At 40.7% G+C, this 27716-nt stretch overlaps 1 protein-coding gene across 2 annotated transcripts in view; it reads left to right on the plus strand.

Annotated features, from left to right (window-relative positions):
- LOC120940617 (cadherin-6-like) overlaps positions 1–27716 on the plus strand; it is a 516101-nt gene that overhangs the window by 61996 nt on the left and 426389 nt on the right. Inside the window, exon 2 of one of the 2 annotated variants that reach the window (XM_040353572.1) lies at positions 26362–26462. The exons of the other annotated variant lie outside the window; for it this stretch is intronic. The gene's annotated coding sequence lies outside the window, so the exon portion shown is untranslated. The remainder of the gene's footprint in view (positions 1–26361; positions 26463–27716) is intronic. 2 annotated transcript variants of the gene reach the window in all.

Here is a 27716-nt window from a genome sequence, read left to right on the forward strand (position 1 = left end):
TATGGGTTGTAAGGAGACCCCCCTACGCCGAAAAATCGACGTAGGGGGTCCCCCTACAATCCATACCAGACCCGTATCCAAAGCACGCTACCCGGCTGGCCAGGAATGGGAGTGGGGACGAGCGAGCGCCCCCCCCCCCTCCTGAGCCGTGCCAGGCCGCATGCCCTAAACATGGGGGGGTTGGGTGCTCTGGGGCAGGGGGGCGCACTGCGGGCCCCCCACCCCAGAGCACCCTGTCCCCATGTTGATGAGGACAGGACCTCTTCCCGACAACCCTGGCCGTTGGTTATCGGGGTCTGCGGGCGGGGGCTTATCGGAATCTGGGAGTCCCCTCAAATAAGGGGGCCCCCAGATACCAGCCCCCCACCCTAAGTGAATGGATATGGGGTACATCGTACCCCTACCCATTCACCTGGAGGCAAAATGATAGTTATTAAACACACAACACAAGGGTTTTTAAAATCATTTATTAGTCTGCTCCGGAGGCTCTTCTTTAGCTCTAATACCAGGGGGGGCTTCTTCTTCCGCTCTCCGGGGGTCTTCTCCGCTCTCCGGGGGGGGCTTCTTCTTCTGCTCTCCGGGGGGGGGTCTTCTCCGCTCTCCGGGGGTCTTCTTCTATCTTCGCCGTCCCCACTCCCTTTTCTGGCTGGCCGGGTAGCGTGCTTTGGATACGGGTCTGGTATGGATTGTAGGGGGACCCCCTAAGTCGATTTTTCGGCGTAGGGGGGGTCTCCTTACAACCCATACCAGACCTAAGGGCCTGGTATGCTCCTGGGGGGGGAACCCATGCCGTTTTTTTATTTGAAAATTGGCATGGAGTTCTCCCTCTCAGGAATGCATGCCGAGCGACGCTGTCAATTTTTTTTTATTTTATTTTTTTTCCCCGGCGCGTATTTTTTTTTTCACCCGTCGCAACTTTATTGTCCCGTCGCAATCCACAAAGCCCGGCGTAAATTACGTTCGCGCGCTGCACGTCGGGAAAATTACGTCACACGCATGCGCAGTACGGCCGGCGCGGGAGCGCGCCTCATTTAAATTGTAATCGCCCCCCGGAGAGGAGGACCGCCTTGCGACGGAGGCACTTAAGTTACACGGCGTGTAATTTCTAGGTAAGTGCTTTGAAGATCGGGCACTTAGGTAGAAATTTAACGCCTGTGTAACTTAACTGCTGAAAGTTAAGTTAGGCTACGTTTTTGGGAATTTGGCCCATTATGCCAAATCTGACACATTCCACGCAAAACTCCAAAAATGGACAAAATTATTGGCACCTTCTCAAAATTGTAAAGCTGGGTTCACACTATTGAGAATTGGATGCAGCTTTGTCGCATCCAATTTGCATGGCAGGAGAGTGTGACTGGCTCTCTATGGAGCTGGTTCACCCATCTCTGGAGTGGCTCCGGTGTGAATTGCACAGGAGCCCTGTGCGTTTTTTGGTCTGTTTCAGGTCTGAATTCAGCCAAAAATTCAGGCTGAAATCGAACCTGAACCGGTGAATGGAGACGCACTGCCACCTGCTGTGAGCCGCTCTGTGCTCTAGAGTGATTGCACTCCAATTTTGTGATGCTCCTGTAATTTGTATTTAAACTCACCTGTATCAATTAACAGGTGCTGACAATATAGAAATCACGCCGGCAACTAGTTAAAATGGTCTAAGGATTTGAGAACAAAAATTGTGGAAAAGCATGGACAATCGCAAGATTACAAGTCCATCTCCAGAGATCCTAATATTCCTGTCCACTGTGCGTAACATTGTCAAGAAGTTTACAGCCTATAGCACTATAGCTAATCTCCATGGACATGGATGAAAGAAAAATTGATCAAAGGATTGTTTGAATGGTGGATAAAGAACCTCGATCAACTTCCACACAAATTTAGGCTGACCTTCATGCACAGGGTACACCTGTGTCAGCTCACACTGTATGTCGCCATCTGAATGAAAAGGGACACTTTGGTAGGAAACCCAGGAGGATCACACTGCTGACACAGAAACATAAAAAAGCCTGATTGGAGTTTGCCAAAACTTACAGGAGGAAGCCAAAATCCTCTTGGGAGAATGTGCTGTGGACAGACGAAACACAATTAGAGCCTTTTGGTAAAGCCCATCATTCTACTGTTTTCAGAAAAATAATTACCCACTTCCTGCCTGGCCTATAGCAGAATGATGGCTGGGCGGTGGCTCTGTTAGCCTAACTGGACGTCATTAGACGTCTTTCAGGATAACATAACGGGCATGCAACGCAGCGATCGGTGGTGCTGTGTGTCACTCTGACACACAGCATCTCTGATCATGGTAAGGAGCCTTTGAAGGAGGCTCCTAACCACGTAATCAGATGTGACCTATCACAGCGTGATCCAGGAAGTGCCGGTAAATGGCTTTCCTCAGGTTCATGCTGACAGGGAGAGCTGATCTGCTCTGATAATCATCACATTGATCATCAGCGCAACCACCATGAGAGGTGCCCATCAGTTGCCAATCAGTGCCCATCAGCTGCTAGCCTGTGCCCCATCAATAATGCCTGTCAGTGGCCATTAAAGTGCCAATCAGTGCCCAAAAATGTGCCCTATCAGTAATGCCTGTGAGTGCCCTTCAGATGCCAATCAGTAATTCCTGTCAGTAGCGTGCTCATCAGTGCTGCCTATCCAGTGCCATCTATCAGTGCCACCTATTAGTGCCCATCAGTGCTGCATATCAGTGTAGCCTAATGGTACGCATCAGTGCTGCATATCAGTGCCACCTATCAGTGCACATCAATTCTACAGTTTAGTGCCTCCTCATCAGTGCACATCAATTCCACAGTTTAGTGCCTTCTCATCAGTGCCACCTTATCAGTGTCACCTCATCAGTGCCCATTAGTGCAGCCTCATCAGTGCCCATTACTGAAGGAGAAAACTACATTTTATAACAGAAACAAAGAAAATATTTTTTTAGATTGTTTAGGAAAAAATCAAAACCTCAGTGGTGATCAAACACCACCAAAAGAAAGCTCTATTTGTGGGAAGAAAATGATAAAAATGTAGTATGGGTACACTGTTGAATGACCGTGTATATGTCATTCAAATTGTGACAGCACTGAAAAGTGAACATTTTTCTGGGCAGGAAGGGGGGAAAGTGCCCTGCATTGAAGTGGTTAACCACTTAAGAACCCCTTCACGCCGATATACATCGGCAGAAGGGCACAAGCACAGAGCCCAGCCGCGGGGTCACGAGCGAAGCTCTGTGACCGTGACTGCGCCCGGTGTCCCGCGATCGGTCTCAGGAGCTGAAGAACGGGGCGAGGTGTGTGTAAACACACCTTCCCCGTTCTTCATTGTGGCAATGTCAGAGATCGTCTGTTCCCTGATATAGGGAAAGACGATCACTGACGTCACACGTCCATCCCTGCCCCCCTACAGTTAGAAACACATAGAAACACATATGAGGTCACACTTAACCCCTTCAGCGCCCCCTAGTGGTTAACTCCTAAACTGCAATTTTCATTTTCACAGTAATCAGTGCATTTTTATAGCACTTTTCTCTGTGAAAATGACAATGGTCCCAAAAATGTGTCAAAATTGTCCGATGTGTCCACCATCAGACTGACACACCACACCACCAATCGCCGCAATGCGCACCCCCACGGGCTTGCTGCGGCTGTTATCCTGCTGGACATCATATGACGTCCAGTCAGGATAACTAAACCACCGCTGCTGCCATTTTGCTATAGGCAGGGCGTGAAGTGGTCAAGCCAGTGTGCAGTATGAGTCATCTTTCTTAAGTAGCGGTGCTCCAGATGCATTTATAATGGATACAGAATAATTAAAAGAGAAAAATATTTTTAAACTGAACTAAAATGTCCTCCCTTGCAGTGGGGTTGAACCCTCACTGCCAGTGTCAATTGGCCTATTTAGAGAAATGAAATGTTATTTATCTTATAAAAAGGTGCTCCTCGTCGCTCTGGGCTATGTTCCATGCATTAGTCTTGATGATGTCAAAGGACCTTAGCCCTTCAGACGCAAGGGATAAAGGACTGGTCTGGCAGAGGAGACTGAGGATCAGAGGATCAGGTAAGTAAAACTGCTTCTTATGGTCCCTTAAGCATAAACAAGCAATTAACCCTTGCAGTGTGGGTGCTTACCCAATGCAAGGAAGGGATTTTTAGATATTCAGTGTTCAGCTTTGAAGCACAAACTGCAGGCACAAAGCACAAATCTTTTTTTTTTTAAGTCGAAACCTCCATCAACATCCCCAGCATTGCACATTTGCTTTACTATAAAAACTGAGATTCATAGTTTCTGATCATTAATCTAAGAGGTTCAGCTCTGCTTCCTGACATATTTCTGAACTTTGTTTGACCTTTGTTTGCTACCTTAACAATTGTTCAACCTAACAACAAGTGCATTTAATTTTATTGTCCAAGACCTGCTGACCTTTCTTTGCCATTTCGGTATTCTATGCAGGCACCTCCTCCGTGTGTAGTTATAGAAAAGTAATGTAAAGGAGCTTTTCTTTCACTGCAACCTGTGTGTGTATGCGTAAAGATATCTATCTATCTATATATCTGTATCTATAAATATATAGATATCTATATATATAAATATATAGATATCAATATATATATATATATATATATATATATATATATATATCAATATATATATATATATATATATATATATATATATATATGTATATATCTGTATGATATATGTATGTATATATATATATATATATATATATATATATATATATATATATATATATATATATATATATATATATATATATATATATATAGTAAGATATCAGGGTGATTAGGTTCAAGTGGTGCATGCAGTTTTCCAGAAATATGCCACTCCAGACTGTGTTTTTAGGGCATGGCAGCCCCCCTTTTTTTTTAAAGGAAGCAAAAAAATCAAAACAAACAAATTTCCTTTGCAGGGAGTTCCACCATTATTGCATCATGGTTATTCAGCCTCCTGGCTTACTTACAGACGATAAAGCTGCTTCAGGCCTCACACCTAGGCCATAGCTCACTAATAGCTAACGCAGGGTTCAAACTGCCACCTGTAGTCTCTCTAAAGAACATGGGTGCCCTCCTGACACTCACACACAGACTTGTGTCTATAGGGCGAAGTCCTTCTGACTCCTCAGTGAGACTTCCTGTCTCCTTGGGTGGAGCTGTCTCCAAGTGGGAGCCCTAAACTCTCTTCCTGGAAGGATTATGAAGCCAGCCCACAGGTATGCAATTAGCAAGTCTACCAAAATCAGGAGTAACCTGCCAATATAAACCATGACACAGGGTCACATCTCCGCTATATATATATATATTTTTTTAGTGCATGTGTCTTACCATGTATTAAATCAAGGTTGTAAAGGGTTTTCAGGGGTGCTCATAATAATTCCCTGACTCCCTGCACATGGTTGGCTCAATGTAAATGCCCACATCTTTCCCCCCAAGGGAAGCCCAGGTTCAGAGTACAGCCTCCCATAGACATGAATGGCTAGGCACTGCTGTACTCATGTACCTCAGCAGTACTTGGGGTGCTATCTTAAACATGAGTAGCATGTACTGTATGGGTGTATGCAAAAAAAAAGTTCTATTTTTTGCATACACCTGTATGCTATACACCATCTAGGGAAAATAAAGGAGTGGGGACAGTATGACATTAGCCAGTATATGCATGAGAGGAGTGTCAAATCGTTTGACAATGGCCGGTATGTTCAGGAGAAATTTCAGAAGTTATAGTATGGATGGAGGAGCATAGAACAGGATGTGGACAGGGAGAAGGGAGCGAAGCCAGAGATCATATTATTACCACCAGTAGGTGGTCTGTTAGAGAACTTTGTAAGGGAGTGTCAGAGAAAGCAATGTGGTATGATAACAGAGACTTGTGCAAAAATTGAAAAAAAAAATGGTTGCAAAACAGGGTTTGTTGAGCTGCTGAAGAAATAATATGTCATGGAGACATGGATGTGATATTAAAATAATGTAAAGTATGTGTGATAAATATATGTGCTGGGAACCTTTGCAGAACTAAATTCTGCAAGGTGTTGGATCTTTGGATCCTGCTACATTAATTTATGGTGGCCAGATCCTCTAACAGTAAAAAGTAAAGTGACAATTTATCTTTGGAGCACACACGGAAGAACTGAAACTTGCTTGCCCTTTAAATAGCTGGATATGGCATTGAATCCTGGTGTGCTGTTAATTGATGCAAATTTGGGCTTTGCATAATGCCCTCAGAATTTCAAGAAACAGTATGGGATTTGTGAAAATAAATTTTACTTACCCAGGTGGATGCAAAATCGGTCCAATGCTGCATCTGTTCCCCGCCGCCTCCAGACCACGAAATGAGCAATCAAACACTGTTGACTTCTCAGTTCTCAGTATTCAGCCTGCAGAGAGTGATGACTGTCAGTCAGTGGCTCTCTGCTCTGCCCCACCAGCGCTCACAGGATGCCGGGCTGTGAAGGGTGCAGCAGCTGCAGGCTTAAGCTCTCAGCACTGCTGGTGCAAACATCTGGGTAGATGCCAACCATATGGTCGAGATCTTTTCAGAGTCTGGACTGGCTCTGTGAGTCACAGGAGTGCAGAATTAAGCCCTGTACACACTACCGGGATTCCCGGCGGGATAAAGTCCGCTGGGAATCCCGACTGGAAACCCTAGAACCTGCTCGGTAAGTTTCCCCATGTACACACGGCCGGGTTTCCCGTTGGGAAAACTGCGGGAGAGCTTTGGCCGGGAATCCCGGTCGTGTGTATGCTCCCTCGCAGTGTTTCCCCATAGAAAAACTGCCGGGAATCCCGGCGAGAAAATAGAGAGCAGGTTCTCTATTTTTCCGCCGGGATTCCCGGCAGTTTTCCTGTCGGAAAACTGCGAGGAAGCATACACATGTCTGGTTTTCCCGGCAGAAAGCTCTCCACGCAGTTTTCCTGGCAGGTCATGTGTACGGGGGCTTAAAATGTACTCCTGTGATCCATAGAAGTATAGCCAAAAAGCTTTATAATATATAAGGTTATATAGGATAATATAATATATATATATATATATATATATATATATATATATTTATATATATATATATATATATATATATATATATATATATATATAAAGAAGATGAGCAGCACACTTTAGCAAGGATCACAGGTGCAACACAATCAGGGTCTTACAAAAGACCATATATAACATAAGTCCCAATTACTGCACTTCTTTTTTTTGAAGAAAATAATAATTGGTGATATTTGTGTTTCATATCCAGCATTTATTTATGTGTGCATGTATTTTTTTTTACTTGTCAAAAATATTTTATTGAGTACAAAGGTGTAATACACATTACAGGGAATACATTAAATACAGGCATACCCCACTTCTAAGTACACAATGGGGTTTATTTACTAAAGCTGGAAAGCACAAAATCAGGCTCACTTCTGCATAGAAACCAATGAGCTTCTAACCCCAGCTTGTTCAATTACGCTTTGGTAATAAAACCTGGGAGCTCATTGATTTTTTTTTTCAGAAGTGAGCCTCATTTTGCGCTTTCCAACATTAGTAAATAAACTCCATTGTGTACTTAAAAGTGGGGTATGCCTGTACATCGAAAATAGAGAAGCTCAAATATTCTTATTCCAATATGTAAATATACAAAGTAAATATTTGTGGACAAAGTATGATATACTATTTAGTCACTAATGACATTAAGATTATTAAGTTTAGAGGTTTTATGTAGTTATTAGTAACTACTGACATATATATTGTCCTCTGTGAAGCATATAGTTATTAACAATACAAAGGGAGGTTCAAAATCATAATAGTAAAATAGCAAATAAGAGAGAAAAACGAAAAAATAAATTTATAACGATAACTATAAGAACATAGAATGGAGAAAAAAGAGAGTACTAGAACCATAAGGGGGGTCCGCGTGGTCGAGCCAAGAGCCACCGTTCCAATCCAAGAGATTTTGAACAATGGCATATACTGTATAAGACACTGATTCAGCTACCATGGCAGTAGTACTCTATTGTCCAAGGGTGTGCATGTATTTTTATATATTTATATATGTATGTCCCCTATATGTACCAAATTGAAGACTTCTAATGTTCTAAGACTGCAGGCAGAGTTGAACAGAGAGCACAGTTAACTCATGAACAGCTTCAATCATCTCCAAATAAGATGCATCTCATGGAATGTTTGCTGTCTGATTCCTGTGTGTGCTCGGCATGTCGCCCGTCGCCTTTGCAAATGCAAATTAAGTTTTAAAGATCTAAACGATGAAGTTCAGATAATCCCTGCTAATGCTCAGTAAAATCTAATCACACGATTTCTACTAGTTTATTTTGGAGAAAGTATGTGTTATGACAGATTCAGATTTGTAAAGCACTATTCAAACAGAAACCACCAAGAGTTCCACCTAAACAAAAGTTACGTTTTGGCAGGAGACCATGCCTGAAGATCTCCAGAAGGCCCTTTGAAACCAGGCAACTAAATATATCTGCTTATTGTAGTCAAGCAGTGAAATGAAGAGGTTACAGAAACAGACGACATATAACTTAAGTTTAAACAGTATGTAATTTAGAATAATATAAACTAAAAGTGGAAACCAGACCCCACTCGTTGCCTTCCATAGAAGGCCTTTTCATTTGTTTGATTAAGATTGCTACCCACCAGGCTTACATTCCATTTTATTCACTCCACTGTTTAAATCACAGTCTGTTTTCCTAAAACGGCATGCAGAAAAGTAGCAGAGGAAAGCATACTGTATTTGTACTTGAATTTAAATGAGCTTTATTGTCTTAAGAAATGAGCAAAGGACAGATATATGAACTAAAATGTACAGTAGCAGACTTTGATATTATGGGTCAGAATATATTTTAAAATAACCCATGATACCGAACACATCAAAAAGATTTTTTTTTCCATGTCTCTTCAAGGCTATCCAGGCACTGATGAAGTGCAGGGTTTCTTTTGATTAGAAATTCAGTATCACTGATGCACATCAGCATCAAAGTGGTGTCCTTTGCTTAAATATTCCCTAAACTCTTTTCTCTTCTTTTCACCCATTTTTTTTTTTCTGAAAATGCTGATCTAACTTTTTTCACACCTCTTCTTTTGCATTAATAATATACTTTATAATTTAGAAGGTATTCAAAAATTGAACATATTTCAAAGTGGTTGCTCAGTTGCCCGAGGCAACACAAATCTTGATTGGGCTACCAACTTTCCAACTTAGGATCCCAACTGTCTTAGTGCTTTAGGCAGCATTTTTATTAAACTTGGTATTAAACAATACTGCCTAGAGACTGATTAACAATTTATACCTTCCTTAAAAAAGGATTAACAGTACTCTATCATTTTGATATTTAAATCTTTATTTAAATTTCATTTTGAGCTCGTGTTAGAGCCTCACCAAGTGTCATTTAACGAATTAGACAATAAAAAAATCAGCTTTCATTGAGAGCATAATAGCTTAGGCGTGTATATTTGCATAGAAATTTCAGCAACAAACACAATAAAAGAATACAAGACAATGGCAAATAAGGGAACTTTTATATAGCGGAACATTACGGGAATGTATTCATATATTAAGTTCATGTCATATACATTATTAATGGATTGATCAGTGGTGTACAATGATAAAAATGTGAACATTGCATTTGTATACATATTAATTCTTAATTTGCTTACGCAAAGAGGCACACACCACAAAGGGGTTTGTATCTGAATGCAATTTGTCATTCATTCTGCCTCAGGAAATAACTTATTTATTACAAAAAAAGACAAGGTCTTTGTTTCTGTGGAAAAAATCAGACCCTCAGGTCTCTTTTCATCCACCATCTATTTCTAATGCTCAGTGCGTGTTGGAAAGGCTCCATGTAGTGGCGTGTGCTGGCATTCAAGCTGAATTACCCAAACATAATATTAATAATTATAGCAAAATGAATGTTTTAACATTATTGATCAAGGTTATAGTCACTGACTTCACTGCATCTGGTTAGTGAGGTGACTTAATGCATAGGGAACTTATGAACGAGTGCAAGCATATACAAAACTAAGGCACCAAGGATGCCTCTACAGCCCACTTCTGACCTGCAATAAGATCGTATCAAGACAAATCTGCTTTGTACACAGTTATGCAGTGATTGCTTTTCACCCAAACAATGATCGATATCTGTCGAATGGGGGCAACCACAAATGGATCCAAAATCAGTTGGTTCTTGCTGAACCAGCCTAATTTCAATTCATCTATGGCCAGCTTTGCACCATTCTTCCTGCCTTGAGCATCTCTCCAGCCATACGTTTGTGTGAAATAATTTGAGGTGGTATACTTAAAGTATACGTAAAGCCTCAACTTTTTTTTTGGGGGGGGGGGGTATTTTTTTCATCAGGATCCCATTCGAAATATTTGCCCAATTCAACAAAAGTCGGAAGGTTTTCACCAGTACAAATGTTCCCACTGGAAAATGTACCCTCTGCTCCTGTTCTGGTGACTACTCAAAACTTAGAATTTCCCCTTACTCTCTGTTCTGGTAATAGTGGTTACCAAGATAAATAGAGAGAGTAAATGTCTCTAATGAGTACACAGACAGCAAAAAAAAAACTGACAATGATTCAAAAACAAATAGAAATTTACTTTTAGCTACACTTTAATAGACTATTGTGTCTTGTATATGACTATGACTCATTGTTGTATATACATTAGAAAATATGCTAGATATTTAATGGCTCTGAGTTATTAAACAAGGGTTCTCTTAAAGCAGGGGTTCACCCTATAAAATAAAAAAAAAAAAAAATTTTTCTTCTAGCCTAAAATTCGGCATTGTAGCGCGAGCTACAGTATGCCGGTCTTAATTTTTTTATCGCCGTACTCACAGTGTAATCGTACATAGTAGATTCCGACTGCCCACGGGGAATGGGCGTTCCAATCCAGACGGAAGGTGATTGACGGCCGGCTCTGGCACGTCACGCTTCTCCGGAAATAGCCGAAATAGGCTTGGCTCTTCACGGCGCCTGCGCATAGTCTGTGCGCAGGCGCCGTGAAGAGCCGAGACCTACTCCGGCTGTCTTCGGGGAGCGTGACGTGCCAGAGCCGGCCGTCAATCACCCTCCCTCTTGAAAGGAACGCCCATTCCCCGCAGGGAGTCAGAATCTACTATGTACGATTACACTGTGAGTATGGCGATAAAAAAATTAAGACCGGCATACTGTAGCTCGCGCTACAATGCCGAATTGTATGCTAAAATGTTGTTCTGCAGGGTGAACCACCGCTTTAAGGCTGAGTTCACACCAGTAAGAATTGGATGTGGATCTCCCTGCATCCAATTTGCATGTCAGGAAATTAAAGAAACACTAAAGGTTTGTTTTTTATTAGATCAATTGATTGCTGTAAGCTAGAGTATTTAAATATCACTTACCTTGTTTTTCCTTTTGACCTTCAAAATACAGTAATCCAGGTTTGAAAATGCCATTCCTGTCACTCCTCTTCTTGCTTTCCACCAGCATCTGAGCTGTTTTGCATGGTGGAAAGCAGAATGTGCTCACCCCCTCCCTATGACAACAGCCCTGCGTGAAGATGCTCTCTTATTCCTCACAGGCATGGAGGCTAAGCCTAATGGGAACTGTAGTTCCCATTAGGCCGTGATGTAGCAAGAATGAATGCGCACCGCAAACCAGGAAGTCAGTGAGAATAATGATTCAGGAGTGCTGGAGGTGAATAAAACAGCTTGATTTAAACAGGTATCAAACTAGTTATAATGCAAAACATTACTTTTTACTTTATCAGCTACTGTCAGACTTTAATTTAAGTGGAAAATATTTTTGTCTTTACAACCCCTTTAACCACTTAAGCCCCGGACCTTTAGGCAGCTAAATGCCCAGGCCAGGTTTTGCGATTCGGCACTGCGTCGCTTTAACAGACAATTGCACGGTCGTGCGACGTGGCTCCCAAACAAAATTGGCGTCCTTTTTTCCCCACAAATAGAGCTTTCTTTTGGTGGTATTTGATCACCTCTGCGGTTTTTATTTTTTGCGCTATAAACAAAAATAGAGCGACAATTTTGAAAAAAATTCAATATTTTTTACTTTTTGCTATAATAAATATCCCCCAAAAACATATATACATTTTTTTTTTCCTCAGTTTAGGGCAATACATATTCTTCTACCTATTTTTGGTAAAAAAAATCACAATAAGCGTTTATCGATTGGTTTGCGCAAAATTTATAGCGTTTACAATATAGGGGATAGTTTTATTGCATTTTTATTATTATTATTTTTTTACTACTAATGGCGGCGATCAGCGATTTTTTTCATGACTGCGACATTATGGCGGACACTTCTAACAATTTTGACACATTTTCGGGACCATTGTCATTTTCACAGCAAAAAATGCATTTAAATTGCATTGTTTATTGTGAAAATGACAGTTGCAGTTTGAGAGTTAACCACAGGGGGCGCTGTAGGAGTTAGTGTTCACCTAGTGTGTGTTTACAACTGTAGGGGGGTGTGGCTGTAGGACTGACGTCATCGATCGAGTCTCCCTATAAAAGCTATCACACGATCGATGCAGCCGCCACAGTGAAGCACGGGGAAGCCGTGTTTACATACGGCTCTCCCCGTTCTTTAGCTCCGGGGAGCGATCGCGACGGAGCGGCTATAAACGAATAGCCGCGCCGTCGTCCCGGATCGCTCCCCGCGGGTATGCGACCGCCGCATGTAGCGGGGGGGGTCCCGATCGCACCCCCGACACGCGGAAAGGCGGGGACGTACCTGTACGCCCATCTGCCTGTACGTGCCATTCTGTGGACGTACATATACATACGGCGGTCGGGAAGTGGTTAAGATCGGCTCTCTATGGAGCCAGTTCGCACATCTCCGGAGTTGCTCCAGTGAAAATTGCACAGGAGTCCTGTGCATTTTCTGGTCCATTACTGAAATTAGACATGCAATGGTGAATGGGGACGCACCGGACTCCTGCTTTGAGCTGCTCTGTTCCTCAGTGTGAACCCAGACTTAGAGCATTAGGGCAAACTAAGTAAACACCTCCTACTTATTGCTAATGAGGAGACAAGGAACTGCACTGATCTACATATATGGGTTTTGGACATGGTGGTGATTTAATTTTAAAATTAAAACTATAGACAAACTTTGTTTTTTCATTTTGGATAGAGCAAGGGAGGGTTAAAACCCCTGTGCTTCACTTCCTGTCTCATAGCCACACAGGAAGTGAAAAGAAATCCTTGCAATTGAGGGAATTCCTTGGGGACACCCAGACCACCATAACTTATTTACCTATTGGAAGATTTCCTCTCTATTACTTTTCTGGGTACAGCCCAAAACTTGTGATTTTCTATTACTTTCACTTTTAATGACAATGGTAAACAGGCTAACTAGAGAGGATTAACCTTCTTAATAGAAGCTTCAACTGCAAAAAAAATAAAAATAAAATGGCAAGCATTCTAATCTCTCTCCACTTTGTCCAAAAAATGTAAAACATAAAATATTTGTCTTTGATCAAGTATTCTTTATTGAAAAAGTTTTCCTTTTATACATACAATCAACATTTAGTCACAACATCTAACATAAATATATATAAATTAAACCATTACACAATCAGTGCACTCATTTCTTCCCCTCTGTGTATTCTTATATTTCAAAATTTCCACAAGTAAACATTATATCATTTATTCATTATTATCCTTTAATATATAACTTAAATACAACTTTCATTTAAAATCCCCTATATACCCCTTAACTTATATATTCCGCTATCAGTATTCAGTTCACATTCAAGCTTCCTCATCCAGCTAAACTGTTACCTGGTCTCCCCCATATCTGTTAACCCTACTATGTGTGTCCAAAATGACTTTAAACATCACTTTTTGCCTTTACTTATACTTTACTATACTGTATCTACTGTATGCCTACAAGCAAAAATGTAATATATTGCAGTGTACCAGTCCTTATTTGTGGTGGCTGTATTCGGTTTTTAGGCTAAGAGCCAGACTTGGTTGTATCACTAAAGCTGGTCATACATTGTTAGTTGTTTATTTGTTTTCAGCCAAAGAGCTAACAGATTCCTCCATCCACAAAATCAAGACATTCTCCAGCTGTTTATACTCACCTGCCCTTCTTGTCACCACTACTCTGTTTGCCTGCAGGGATAAAGAGAAATAACTGGGACTTTCAGATATAAGTAATGATGCACACTAGTTTCCTGAGCAGTCAGTCATCAGGCCCCAGTGCTGTTACGTGTAGGAAAGAAGAGAGCCCTAAGGTTTGTCAGAGCTCCAGATTGACTTGGAGCTTAAGCCTCGTACACACGATCGGACTTCAAACAAACTTTTCCGTGGATTTTTGTCCGAAGGGAGTTGGCCGGGCACACCCATAGCATACACACAGCAGGACTTTTCTGCAAACTTTCCCAAAACATTCCCAACACCACGTGGTCTTTCTGGTCTTTTCTGCTCTGTACCGCCACCCTTTGGTCAACTTCTGCTATTGTTGGTTGATTTTAACATTGGTTCTGGGCATGTGTGTTTGTACTTTGGACAAAAGTCCGATGGATTTCTGAACACACTTTTGTTGCCGAAAAGTTTGTCTGTTATGCTCATTTTGACGTTTGTTGGCAAAAAGTCCGACCGTGTGTACGAGGCTTAACACAGATCTTCTCCATCAAAATAGACAAATGGTACAATGATGGCAAAGTAAGTAAAAAAAGGCAAAACATAGGTTCACTTGATAATGAAATCAAATTTGTGGAACCGGAGTAAAAAATTATCCAAAAGTATAAATGATAGAAACAGGTTGGTCACTCTACCAGATCCTAATGGTATTAATAAAAAACAATAATCTTAAGCATTGTGAATGAACAGAGGACATAGGGATTTCCATGCAAAGCATGTGTAAGCCTGTCTGTTTAACATTATTCACGTTATCTTTTAATAATGAAAATGTACTTTCATGTCATTGCATACAGACTACACTATCAGCCATTTTGGTGCATACCTCCCAAAGATAGGACAGAGCTAGAAGGAAGGATTAACATTACCAACAAGCTATTCCAGGTGAAAAAGAAATGATAACAGGGTCTCATGTGCAATAACTCAACAATAACCTAGCTCCCTTTTTAATGTCAACTATTATCTTCCCATTGGGAATTGTGTCTGATTATCTGAAAACCTGTAATATTAGGAGACTAGGCAATTAAATGTACTGCAATCTTAAGCCAGCTTTTAATTATGTTTCTACAGCAAGTAAGCGACTTGGCAGCATTGCGTTTTTTTTTTTTTTTTTTTTTCATTCTGCATTAGAAAATGGTAACTTTCAATCCTTCAAAAAAGAAATATCTATTTTTTTTTTTTATTGAGCTTGAAAATCTAAAAATCAAGTAAAAATGTATAATCGTTGATGTTATCATCTTTTTTTTAAGGTCTTTTGTAGTAATGATAAGGAAAACTGCAATTTACTGGCCTTTTATATATTTCAATGATTATCTGAATGAATATTTGACACTACAAGCATTATTGAAGGCTTCATTCATGTATATGCTAAAATTATATGCCAAGGTGCATGTGGCATTTTATATAATAAATACTGTTTGTGGTTAATTAGCTCACGTGGTTTAAATTGTCTATCACATAGCAGAAAACAAGAAAATTACTGTGTATCATAATTACTAATTGTCATAATAAGGATTTAAGCCACAAGTAATTATGATGCTGCAGAAAAGGGACAAATGATACATGATTTATATTGTATAACTAAACTCCATATTATACCATCAAACGGTTTGAATATAGGGCCGCCCTTTGGGTAATGTCAGATGGGTATATACATTACACCATAATTAAAGTGACCATGTGACAAGGCTCTAAAAGATTCTGCACTATTGACTTTCTATTCTTGTTGGCACATAATATTACTTTATTCACTTGTCTTTTAATGATGAATATGCTCTGTTTGGGCTTTCCCTTTTTGTAGCAGTATCAGTAATATTAGAATAGGTGGCAAGTGTAGGTTTTACCTTTGCAATCACATGTATAGTTTTTCAATAGAAGGTTTAAATATTAGAGTTAAAGTGTAATTCCACCCAAAATTGGAACTTCCGCTCATCAGATTCCTCAGATTCCTCCAACCCTCTGGTGTCACAATTGGCACCTTTCGGGGAAAGGGAGGATAGGATACCTGTCAAAGACAGGTATCCTTTCCACTTCCAGGAGGCCGTGGCCCGTGACCTCCTCCTCCCTTCCCCTGGCCGCCGGGCCAGTAGGAGAGAGGAGCGGGCCTTTCACATGCACAGTAGGGTTCCCAGCGTGAAGCCAAAAGGCTACACTGCCGGGTGCCTTACCCACAACTACAGGGTTTGCAAGATGCATCAAGTGGGTGATGTCACCATTCCCACTAAGAAAAAAATCCAGATGATGCTATGAATTTTGGTGGTTAGGCCTAGTACACACTATTAGTTGGACACACGGTTGTTCACATTTTTCACCATCCTTGTCCCATGTTGAAAATAAGAATGTCTAAGATGGTACAAAAATTCTTGAATGACAGAGGACAACTTCCTATGTACATCGAAACGACCTATGAATCAGCTATGAGTATCTGAGTGACTACCGCAGCTGCTTAGAGATTACCTAGCATTATATACCATTTTTAAATAGATCATATTACCTTAATTACATTTTTATGTTATAGTATTGATTTTTTCCCATTTGAACTCCTGAGGAAGGTTAACCCATGAAACATGTTGAGTATTTGCTAACTGTACACCCTACCTGCATATGTGTCATATTTATGAGTATGGGTAAAACATCAGAGTTATGCCCTGTACACACGATCGGTTCGTCTGATGAAAACGGACCGATGGACCGTTTTCATTGGACAAACCAATCGTGTGTGGGCCCTATCGTTTTTTTTCCATTGTTAAAAAAACGATATAAAAAAACGATTGCCTGTGGGGAAATCCATCGCATGCTCAGAATCAAGTCAACGCATGCTCGGAAGCATTGAACTTAATTTTTCTCTGCACATCGTTGTGTTTTACGTCACCGCGTTGGACACGATCGGATTTTTAACTGATGGTGTGTAGGCAAGACTGATGAAAGTCAGCTTCATCGGATATCTGATGAAAAAAATCCATCGGTTCGTTTTCATCAGACGAACCGATCGTGTGTACAGGGCATCATAGTTAAGCTATTGTAATGAGTTACTTTTAAAATCTTCAATTTAAATCTCTTATTTTTTTAGATTTCCTATATATGGAATAAAGGTTTTTTGATTCTATCTGGTTGTACTGATTTTGACGGTACCAGAAAAAAACTGTCTTCCCCGCTGTAACAGGAGTGACTTTTGGGCACAGATTGAGCCAGGAGATGGGGTGGCAAGTGAATCATAATTCATGTATTACATGAGATGGGACATTAATAATAATTCATGTTTGCAGGATGTCTTGAGATATCACAAGTTGTTGGCTATTCAATGTGGGGACACATTCTTTTGAAAGGTGTTAATTGCATAGACTCCTAAGATATTCCATTAACCATTGTGTAAGGCTGTAGAGGTGTTAATTCAGGTCTTCTCCTAAGACCTTTCCATTGTGTGATAACACTGTTAATAGCCCATTGATGATCAGGTGCGACTACCTGTTTGTCGGAGACAGAAAGTCTGTGTAAGATGTGGATTGAGAAGAGATCATTGTGTGATGGTGTTTTGTTTGAGTTTGGTTAATGAAGGAATGTGCAGTGATTAGATCATGATAATTATAGGCCGGCGTCGACATGTCTAGAATGTTTAGTAATTAGCTCAAAGAATGTGATTGAAGCCCCCCCCAGGGTGGGGGTGGACAGTCTGATTGTTCCTGTAATTTCTGTCACATGCTTGTACTGCATAAAAAGCTGAGAAGAAACCATTAAAGCATTCATTCATTTTGGAACAAGTACAGAGCTGCGTGTCTCGTCTTGATTCTGGGAAAATGGGATGGATCGGGTCCTGTTGGTTGGAGTGTCGATAAGCTGTGTTGGATGTGATGGAAGGTCGTAAACGGTGGTGACCGTTATACCCGCTTCCCCTTTTTGTTCTAGAATTCTCACGTGTATAGCTAGTAGTATATGTCTTGTCTGTGGTTGTATTAATTTTTTTCATGCGCTTACTTGATTATTTAATTTTTATAGGATGAATACTGTACTGATTAAACAAAATATGATAAATGATGAGAAATTTTTTCCAAACATGTTCCTTTGGAAATTTTTGTCTGAACAGTCCATATTGCCTTATGAAAAGCAGTGTATTAACAAACAGAAAATTGGATGGACTCTCTGAATATGGATATTGTTGTTTGATTTTCTAATAAAGTGTACTAGGCTTTACTGCAGTGGAATTGGAGCAAAAATTACTGGGAAAGTACCAGAAAGGGAGGGGTTGAGAGTGGGCTTCACACATGGACAATGGACACGTTAAAAGGTAAATTATTTTGAACATACACCAAGCTGTGCATATGCGGCTCAGTGTAAATTTTCAACATGCTTCGATACCAGAGTGAATTAACTCCCACATGCACAAAAGTTACGAGATCCTTGTCTGGCCAAGATGGCCAAAGATCCCCAACCCTGAAGAAGACACGGACGTCAGTTCTGGCAAGGGAGCTTGCTGATGGCACATTGCTGGAGAGGAGGCAAGTATAGATGGCTTTAGTTCTGCTTTAAAATAACTTCAGAACAGTAATGAAAGTAACCCCTTTACTAATACAGTGAACAGCAATAAACAAAACCCTTGTATGTACCACTATACATCAACAGTCCTTTAATGTGTATACTCACCAACTTGCAGGAATTTACCTTTGTGTACTTTGTATATCCTGTACTGTGTATTCTGCCACATATCCTAAGACACAAGCCTTAATTTATATAAACATAAGCATTCAAACGTACTTTAGGAAAGAATAACAGAACTTTGAAATGTGCCAGGCACTTTTAGGAGCCAGATTTTTTTTTCCTCATTGCTTCCTTGGGGATTTATTTAAATTACCCTTAAAAAAAATCTTACGCCAGCTGTAAAATTTATGGAGTAATGCTTCCCTGGTGCCCATGTTTAGTTTAAACCTGCTTTTCAACTGAATCTATGCCAGATATTGCCTTTGTGAGTGTAACACAGGCTTTATGCCACAGGACAATGAATTGCTTTTATTTTGCGGTAAAAGGTGATCTCACTTATTCAGCCTAACAGAAAGCTATTATCTATTTTTGTAAACTTAATGTTAAATGAACATTAATTTCATTCTACTCATCTGACATAGTTTATCCATAAATTTATCTTGGAAAAAGTTAATGGTTATATGTATCTTATTCTCATTTTAACAGCTAATGCTGTGGTTGCATCTCAGGAAAAGTAAATTTTCAACCAATAGATTTTGGGGGTTATTTACAAAAGGGAAATCTACTTTGCACTACAAGTGCAATTGAAAGTGCACTGAAAGTGCATTTGGAAGTGCAGTCGCTGTAAATCCGAGGGGGACATGCAAGGAAAATAAAAAACAGCATTTTAGCTTGCACGTGATTGGATGATAAAATCAGCAGAGCTTCCCCTCATTTCATATCTACCCCTCAGATTTACAGCGACTGCACTTCCAAGTGCACTTTCAAGTGCACTTGCCGTGCACTTGTAGTGCAAAGTGGATTTGCCTTTCGTAAATTACCCCCCCCCCCCCGTATGTCCTTCCCATCTGCCTTTCCTTGTTTCCCAAAGAGAGTCCATTTCCTTTTGGACAACACAAGAGGATTTCTGTTACTTTATTAGTACCTGACTATGACTTGCTAGTCTCTGTTAAAAACTGATAAAACTTGGAATCCTTCACAAAGAATTTGGAGGCATAGAACACCTTAAAACTTAATTCCAGGCAAACAGTACAGTTGAAATACATATATCTAAACTGTCTTACCTGCCAAATGATTTGTAATTTAGTTCAGTCAGGCGTGTTATCCAGGTACCTTTGCCAGACTGCCAGTGCTTGACATCTCTTTTCTGAACTGCAGTTCATGGAAATATGTACTGAGAAAATATGTAAGCTGCCCTTGCTGCACTTGTTTTTTGGAAATACTACTTGCCTGGCGGTTCATCTGATCTAAAGGCCTAAAGTTGCCCATAGATGGATTGAAAGTCGTCTTTTTTAGCCAAGTTTCAATCCATCTGTGATGGTTGATCTACCAAAAAACTTCTGTCGAGCAAGACTGCTGACATTTTTTATTTATTGTTTTTGATCGACTGCATACACTGATCAGTGTATGCTGACAGCGGAGAAGGATTCCTTTATTGCATTTGTGGATGGGGTAACCCATAAACAAAAGACCTATAGGTACTGCAATGTTTTTATTTTTACCTTTAGAGTCACTTAAGGTGTTACTAAACCCAAGACCCTGCATTCACTATATTTGATTTCCCACAGCACTAGGCATGTGCATTTTGTTTCGTTCCGAATCGAAATTCTGACAAATTTTTCATTATTCGGACAATCGGATGCATACGAATTCCCGAATTGCAATATTAATGAATTTACCGAATCCGAACGAACGTTTTCGATTCCGAATCGAAAACCCGCGGACGAAATTCGATCGGAATTAGAAAATATTTTCGAATTCGACCGGATTTTTCGAAATTCGGTCGAAAACGAACGAATTCCCGAAAACGAATTTAACACATGTAACAAATCTAACTTAACGAAATTAATTAAATAACGAATTAAAACGAAATGAAACTAAACAAAAATTTCCCTTTTGCACATGCCTACACAGCACACAGAAAGAAAGAAAGTTACAGCTCCAGGTGGATTGTGTTAGGATGATCAGTATGGTCTCAGGAGATCGAGGGTGCTGGCAATGCACAAGGCAACAAATGGAAAAAGAAAATATGGACAGCCGCACTCCAAAGAACCTTGATGGTTGTCTTTATATTATAAATTAGTGCCTAATCATAGCTATGATTAAGCACTAATTTATAGTGTGAAACGCGTCAGCTGTTTTACTCCCATGTAGTGTGCTGTAACTTGTAGTGCATTTTTCCTTTTTTAAATAAAGACAACCATCAAGGTTTTTTGAAGTGCGGCTGTCCATATTTTCTTTCTATTTTCCACAGCACACAGAAGATGGAAATGCAATTATTTTTGTAAATTTAAACTGCTAAATACATTTTCACATCAGCAGTATATAGCAGTCGTGTGACTGCTATCAGTGACTGGTGAGAACTGATTAAAGCATGTAGGAAGATTTTTCATTTACCTCTTACAGTCTTATGAGGCTGCATGACCCCCGGCCCTCTGGACAGTGCTGGACAGTGCTGATTGGCCCAGTACTAATAACATGCACCCTCCAAAGAAAAATGCACACTAAACTGAGCATGTGCAGAGTGCCTTCAAGGCTCTGTAATATCAGCAGATGGATTGGTAATTGAAGAAGGAGAGGATCAGAGAAGACAGGATAAAACAGCCTTTTTACACCATACAGGGGATCACTCCTTAGGTTCCACAGTGAGTATAACAAGCATGCTTTACTGCTTATACAGACTGATTTTACTGTTGTGGGTTCAGTAACACTTTAATAGAAGGAAGTATAGATTTTCTCTGACCTGTATTCTTGTTCTGGGCTAGTGGCTAAAACTGTGACAGATTTAAGGCTAGTTTACACTTGCTTCAAAACATGGCTTCGGACACACTTTGTTAAAGCTCTCTGAATGCTAGTCAAAGCTCCTGTCGTTAAATAAAATGGTTATATTACAGTCCTGTTTACACCTGCTTTTTCTTGGTCTTTCAATGAGGCTTCGATGAGGCTTCGGTGGGGCTTTGGTGGGGGTTTGGTGGAGCTTCGATGGGGCTTCGGTGGGGCTTCGTGAGGCTTTGGTGAGGCTTCGGTGGGGCTTTAGTGGGGCTGCAAGCAAGCTTTGCCATAGACTGCTATGGGCGCTTTGAAGACGCTTTGAAGGACCACTGAAGCTACATGGGTTATCATTTTTAAAGGGAAGCCACAGCAAGGCCAAATCAAAGCAAAAGCAGGTATAAACAGGACTGTAAGCTAACCATTTTATTTAGTGACAGGAGCTTTGACTAGTGTTCAAATAGTTTTAACAAAGCCTGTCTGAAGCTTTGTTGAAGCCCAAGCAAGTGTAAATGGGCCCTTCAAAAAATAAAACAGACCACTGGCATTTACATAAGGAGGCAATCAAAAGTGGCCTCTCTAGTTGTCTTACCTTAGATTCCTTTTAACCCATTCCCGCGCGGGCCTATGGACGAATGACGCAGGGGCCGACCTCTCATCAATCAGGATTGCACCCCTTACAGCGGCACGATCTGTCACTGAACACCAGACACAGCCGATGACTGATCACTTTACCAGCCCACTGCCAGTACCATGTGACTGCTGTAGCCAATCACAGTAGTTTATATGACAGTTGCAAACAATGGATGGCTACCTTTCAAGCCATCTATTGTATATAATTGTGTTGCTAGCTGTGATTGGTCACAGTGATCACATGGTACAGACTGGGCCAATCAAGGCCCATCTGTGCCATGTGATCAGCTGTGGCCAATCACAGCCAATCACAACAAAACAAAACAAATTAATCGATTTAATTCAGTAAAATGCTTGCATATAGTAATACAATTCATTGCTATATGCAAACATAATGTGTCTGGGCATACAGCCAAGATAGCTAAAATTGCTGATTGGAGGAAAGGCACCAACCCCCTTTCCTCATAGGCAGAGACTCTCACAGGTGTTTTGTAACAGGGCCAGCTCCCTGCTCATCTATTTCAGTAACTTCCAGTGACAGAAATGTCAGGCTGCTTTTATCTGATGTGTCTGAGAATTTGTCAGGAGTTATCTGGCTGATAACAGAGGAATGGGTCAGGACAGAGCTACAGGACTTAGCTCTTTGAAAAGAGATAACAAAATACTGCAGATATATGTGCCCAGCTCAAATTTAATGAAATGGGTTTACATACGTTTTAAGGTTAGGTTAAGGCTAGGTTAAGTAAGATGCTGTGACAACTGCCCATCCTCCAGTCTATTAGATAAGCAATGAAGAAGCAATCCCTTGCTCAGTCTGAGCCCTACTATTATAAATGTAACTAGTATAAGTACCCGTACACCTTTGAAAAACTGGAAATGAAAGGCAAGCACTAGGAGAAAATATGTTGACAGCTTGTCAGGAAACATAATGACAAAAGGAGAGTGAGCAGAGGGATGTCTATTTATTGGGTAGTTGAGGCTCCATTGGTCATTCAGCAGGCTGGGCATGTCTTGTTGAGCAAATTGTGTTGCTAGAATGAAATTTAGTGACCTTGCTGTTTCATCTGGTATGGGTGCCTGGATCATGAGACAGACTGCCCAGAACTAGAAATCTCAAAGTGTCCCCAAATATTTATTTAATCTTTGTATTTAGTTGCTTGCCTATGTTGAGGAAATACAGTGTGCCTTCTTATGCAGATCACCTTTTAAATTGCTCGCCGACTGCCTGGGTCAAGGACCTAGAAAATATTTGCATCCAGTAAGCCAGACAAAGTGCAAAATGGTTTTGGCAAGTGTCTCTAAAAAAAATTGAAGCCAATACATCAATATGACATCTAGGCAATTCTGATTCTCGGGAAGGAGAGGTCAGTAATGGCAGAGTTCATTTTTCTCAGCCTAGGAAAGCAATGACTGTTCAAGCATGAGCAAACTCAAGGCTTGAATTTAGGATGCTGAACTATATAATGATTTAGAACATAGGGGAGTAACCCATAATTTATGATCTAACATTTATGAGCTACCAGTATGATGGCGATTACCAGGACATGAGACCTTTAAACCTGTAAACATACCACTGTTATTATATATGTTTCTGTAGGGTTGTCTAGCCCTACTTTAGATGGAATAACTCTCTGGTAATGGTTCACATTTCCTTTTCCTCTGGTGTAGGGAGCCAATGTATACGAGTAACTGCTTGCTTTCTTTTCAGTTTAAGATTTGTGTTTTTACATTAGAGCTACTACTAAGATTTCCCCCATGGGCTCTTTTATTCGCTTATTTGTTAATTTATTGGTTTATTTGTTCCCTGGAGTTGCTCTTTAGATTTTTATTATGGAAATATGTTTTCTTTTTAATCTGAATTTCTTTAAGATTTAAGAGTAAAAAGGTTACAGGAAAAAGTCAATTTTACTAGACTCATCCCAGCATCTTATTTGAAAAAGGAGTCTTTTGATATTTGATTTGTGTATTTCAATGAAAATGAAAATGTAAAGGTAGAGTATAAGAAAGATGAAAGTGAGGAAGCATGGCTGGGGAGGAAGCAGTAGCTAGGTAGAGGCCGATATCTGCTGCTCATACTAATTATACACACTATTACTAAAAGTATATCTAAAACCACATTTTATTATTTCTTGTATGTGTCCCATTAGGGAGATTTTCCATCACTTGCTGGCCTGAAAAGAACAATGGAAATTGAAATGTCTGCAAATTGAGGGAAAATACCTAATTAGACAGCTGTCTCTATACCCTATGCCCTGTTAGAGATTGCTCTGTGGCCATTACGAACTACATTTCCTGTTTGTAATGGCTACAGAGTAACTGAGTCTCTGCTCTACAGCCGCTAGGTAAACTACAGGTTCCAATCATAGACACACGCTGCTTATTTTTTACATGTGTTCCCCGCCTTACGGACATGAGTGGCTTGGGGAAGAATTGATGCTTTATAGTCATAGTTTGATACCCTGTGTGAGCTGGCTCAAGACTCATAATGACTCAGGCCCCGTACACACGACCGAGTTTCTCGGCAGAATTCAGTCAGAAACTCGATCGGAGCTGGATTCTGCCGAGAAACTCCATCGTGTGTACACTTTTCAGCGAGGAAGCCGACGAGGAACTCGTCGGGCCAAATAGAGAACATGTTCTCTATTTCCTCGTTGTTCAATGAGGAAAGTTGGCTCGCCGAGATCCTCGGCGGCTTCAACACAGAACTCGACGAGGAACTCGATGTGTTTGGCACGTCGAGTTCCTCGGACGTGTGTACAGGTCCTCAGATCTGGTGTGGAGATTGAGACGTCTATGGTTGAACAAATTTTCCACTTCCACACAGTGCCGATATACAGCTGATGATCTCTTATAATCTGGAGATCATGGAGATTTGGTAAGAGGCCATCTACTTTTGACCACTGGTGGAACACAGAAGCGCTTTATTGGATGTCATTATTAAGGAAAACTAGGAACAGTGCAATTTTACTCATCTGTTTGTCTTTTTTTTAAATCGTTTGGACACAATTTATTTTTTATTTCTTATTACTTTTTGGACATTTATGTTGATATATCACATTGATGTTTTTGCGATATATTGCACAGTAGATTTTGAGTAATGAACAATATGCACACTAAGTGACACATTCTATGTGGATGACACGTTTGTTTAATGTTTTTGTTTTTACTTACTGTTATAATTTGCTAGTTTGAGCAAGATGTTTCACTACGTGTATTTGACTATCACTGTGCTCACTATTGAGTCCGATATCGTCTAAATGACAGCACTTTCTTTCATTTTTTTTTTGCCTACTTTCCAGTATTCAGTGAATTTTTATCTGTAGCAGTCTGTTATAAATTATCTTAGCGTGAGGTTGTTTTCTTCTATATACTATGTGGGGAGCGAAGGCTAGCATGTTTAGTCCAATCCAATAGAAGAGCCACTGTAGCTCAAATTGCTGAAAACATTAATGCTGGTTCCAATACAAAGGTGTCAGAACACCTGTTGCTTGTAGGACTTCGTAGCCGCAGACCAGTCTGGGAACCCATGCTGACCGATGTCCACTGTCAAAAGCGGCTACAATGGGCACGTGAGCATCACAACTGGACCAAGGAGCAATGGAAGAAGGGTTAAAGCACATCAGCTAAGGAAGGTAGGAAGGAGAGAAGAACGAGTGACTTATCACTCTGCAATTCTGTAGTGGACACCCATTATCACTCGACCCACTTCTTGAGCACAGGGTGGCAAGAATCTGCTCCCTGGGAGTGTGTTGTTTAACTACTCTTGGCTGACAAAAGAAATGCTGCAGCCATAGGGCCCACATCATTATGCCTGTTCTCTTCAGAATTTAGAACCGCCTAGCCTTGGAGAAAAAGGATTTGTAAGATCACATGAACGGACCAAGAAAAGAAAGGATTTAGGGTTCACTCACAACAGATTGATAAATTGGAAGCTGCCAACAATGGTTTATCTCTGATTGCATGTGACTAATGTAAATGGCCACAATCATTGACATCACTGTTTTAGACCCTGTGCATGCTCAGAAATGTGTTGTGGTACATTCAATGATGTCACTGCGCTTGACGCTACGCTCAACATCCGTCCAGCCCCTTTTCTGGTTCTCCTTTACAGAACAGCCGGCTTCTGGATCCAGCTGAGCGGCGGTGGTTTAATCAACATGGCGAGTCTACTTTACCAGACATGAAGGAATATGCCTGTTGTGACCTTACCATGTGAGTGGATTTACATTTTTAACTAAATACATTTATAACAGTCCACACTTGTGCCACGTACAGACAATCGGACATTCTGACAACAAAACCATGGATTTTTCTCCGACGGATGTTGGCTCAAACTTGTCTTGCATATACACGGTCACACAAATGTTGTCGGAAATTCCGAACGTCAAGAACGCAGTGACATACAAAACGTACGATGGCACTTGAAAAGGGAAGTTCAATACCAGTCGTGTTAGTAGAAGTTTGGTGAGAGACGATTCACGCTTTTCAGCCTAATGCTTTTCAATCCGTTACAGCGTGAAGAATGTGCTATCTCCATTATGAATGCTAGTTTTACCAGCTTCCGTCTCGTACTTGATTCAGAGCATGCGTTGAATTTTGTGCGTCAGAATTTCCGAGAACGGATTTTGTTGTTGGAAAATTTGAGAACCAGCTCTCAAATTTTTGTTGTCGGAAATTCGGACATAAAATGTCCAATGGGGCCTACATACGGTCGGAATTTTCGACCAAAAGCTCCCATCGAACATTTTTTGTTGGAAATTCCGAGCGTGTGTACGCGGCATTAGGCTCGGTTTCCACTGGAACCGGCTGCAGGCTTACACAGGAATGCTGTGCCTCTCAATTCTCCGTTTCAGTGACGAATCAGGGCCGAATATTTGCCTGAACTTGGCCCTGAAACGGAGTCAAAGACGCACTATGCAGTGCCCTCCGCAACAGAGAGTCGGTTACATTCTCCTGCATCCAATTCGCATAGGTGTGAACCCAGCCTTAGAGGCACATCGGTATTCTCTCTTTTGCATTGAAAGAATGAACATGAATCATGTTCCCTTTTATTTTAGGTTGAGGCTGGGTATGTGTGCATTGGGGAAGGGTAAACTATGGGAAGAAGACAAGCTGGCAGAGGTAGTGTGAGGCTTTTGGTAATGTCCTGCTGGAAAACCTTGGGTCCTGCCTTTCTTTTGGATGTTACTTTGACTTGTACCACCTATCTAAACATTGTTGCTGACCAAGTACACCCCTTCATAAAAACATTTTTCCCTGATGGCAGTGGCCTCTTTCAGCAAGATCAAGCACCCTACTACACTGCAAAAAATGGTTTGAGGAATACAACAATTAATTTGCTGTGTTTACAAATTCTCCAGATCTCAGTCCAATCGATTAACTGTGGGATGTGCTAAAAAAACAAGTCAGATCCATGGAGGCCCTAGTACAGAACTTAAAAGATCTGCTACTAACAGCTTGGTACCA

The sequence above is a fragment of the Rana temporaria genome, chromosome 5 (assembly GCF_905171775.1).
Source record: "Rana temporaria chromosome 5, aRanTem1.1, whole genome shotgun sequence".
Lineage (NCBI taxonomy): Eukaryota > Metazoa > Chordata > Amphibia > Anura > Ranidae > Rana > Rana temporaria.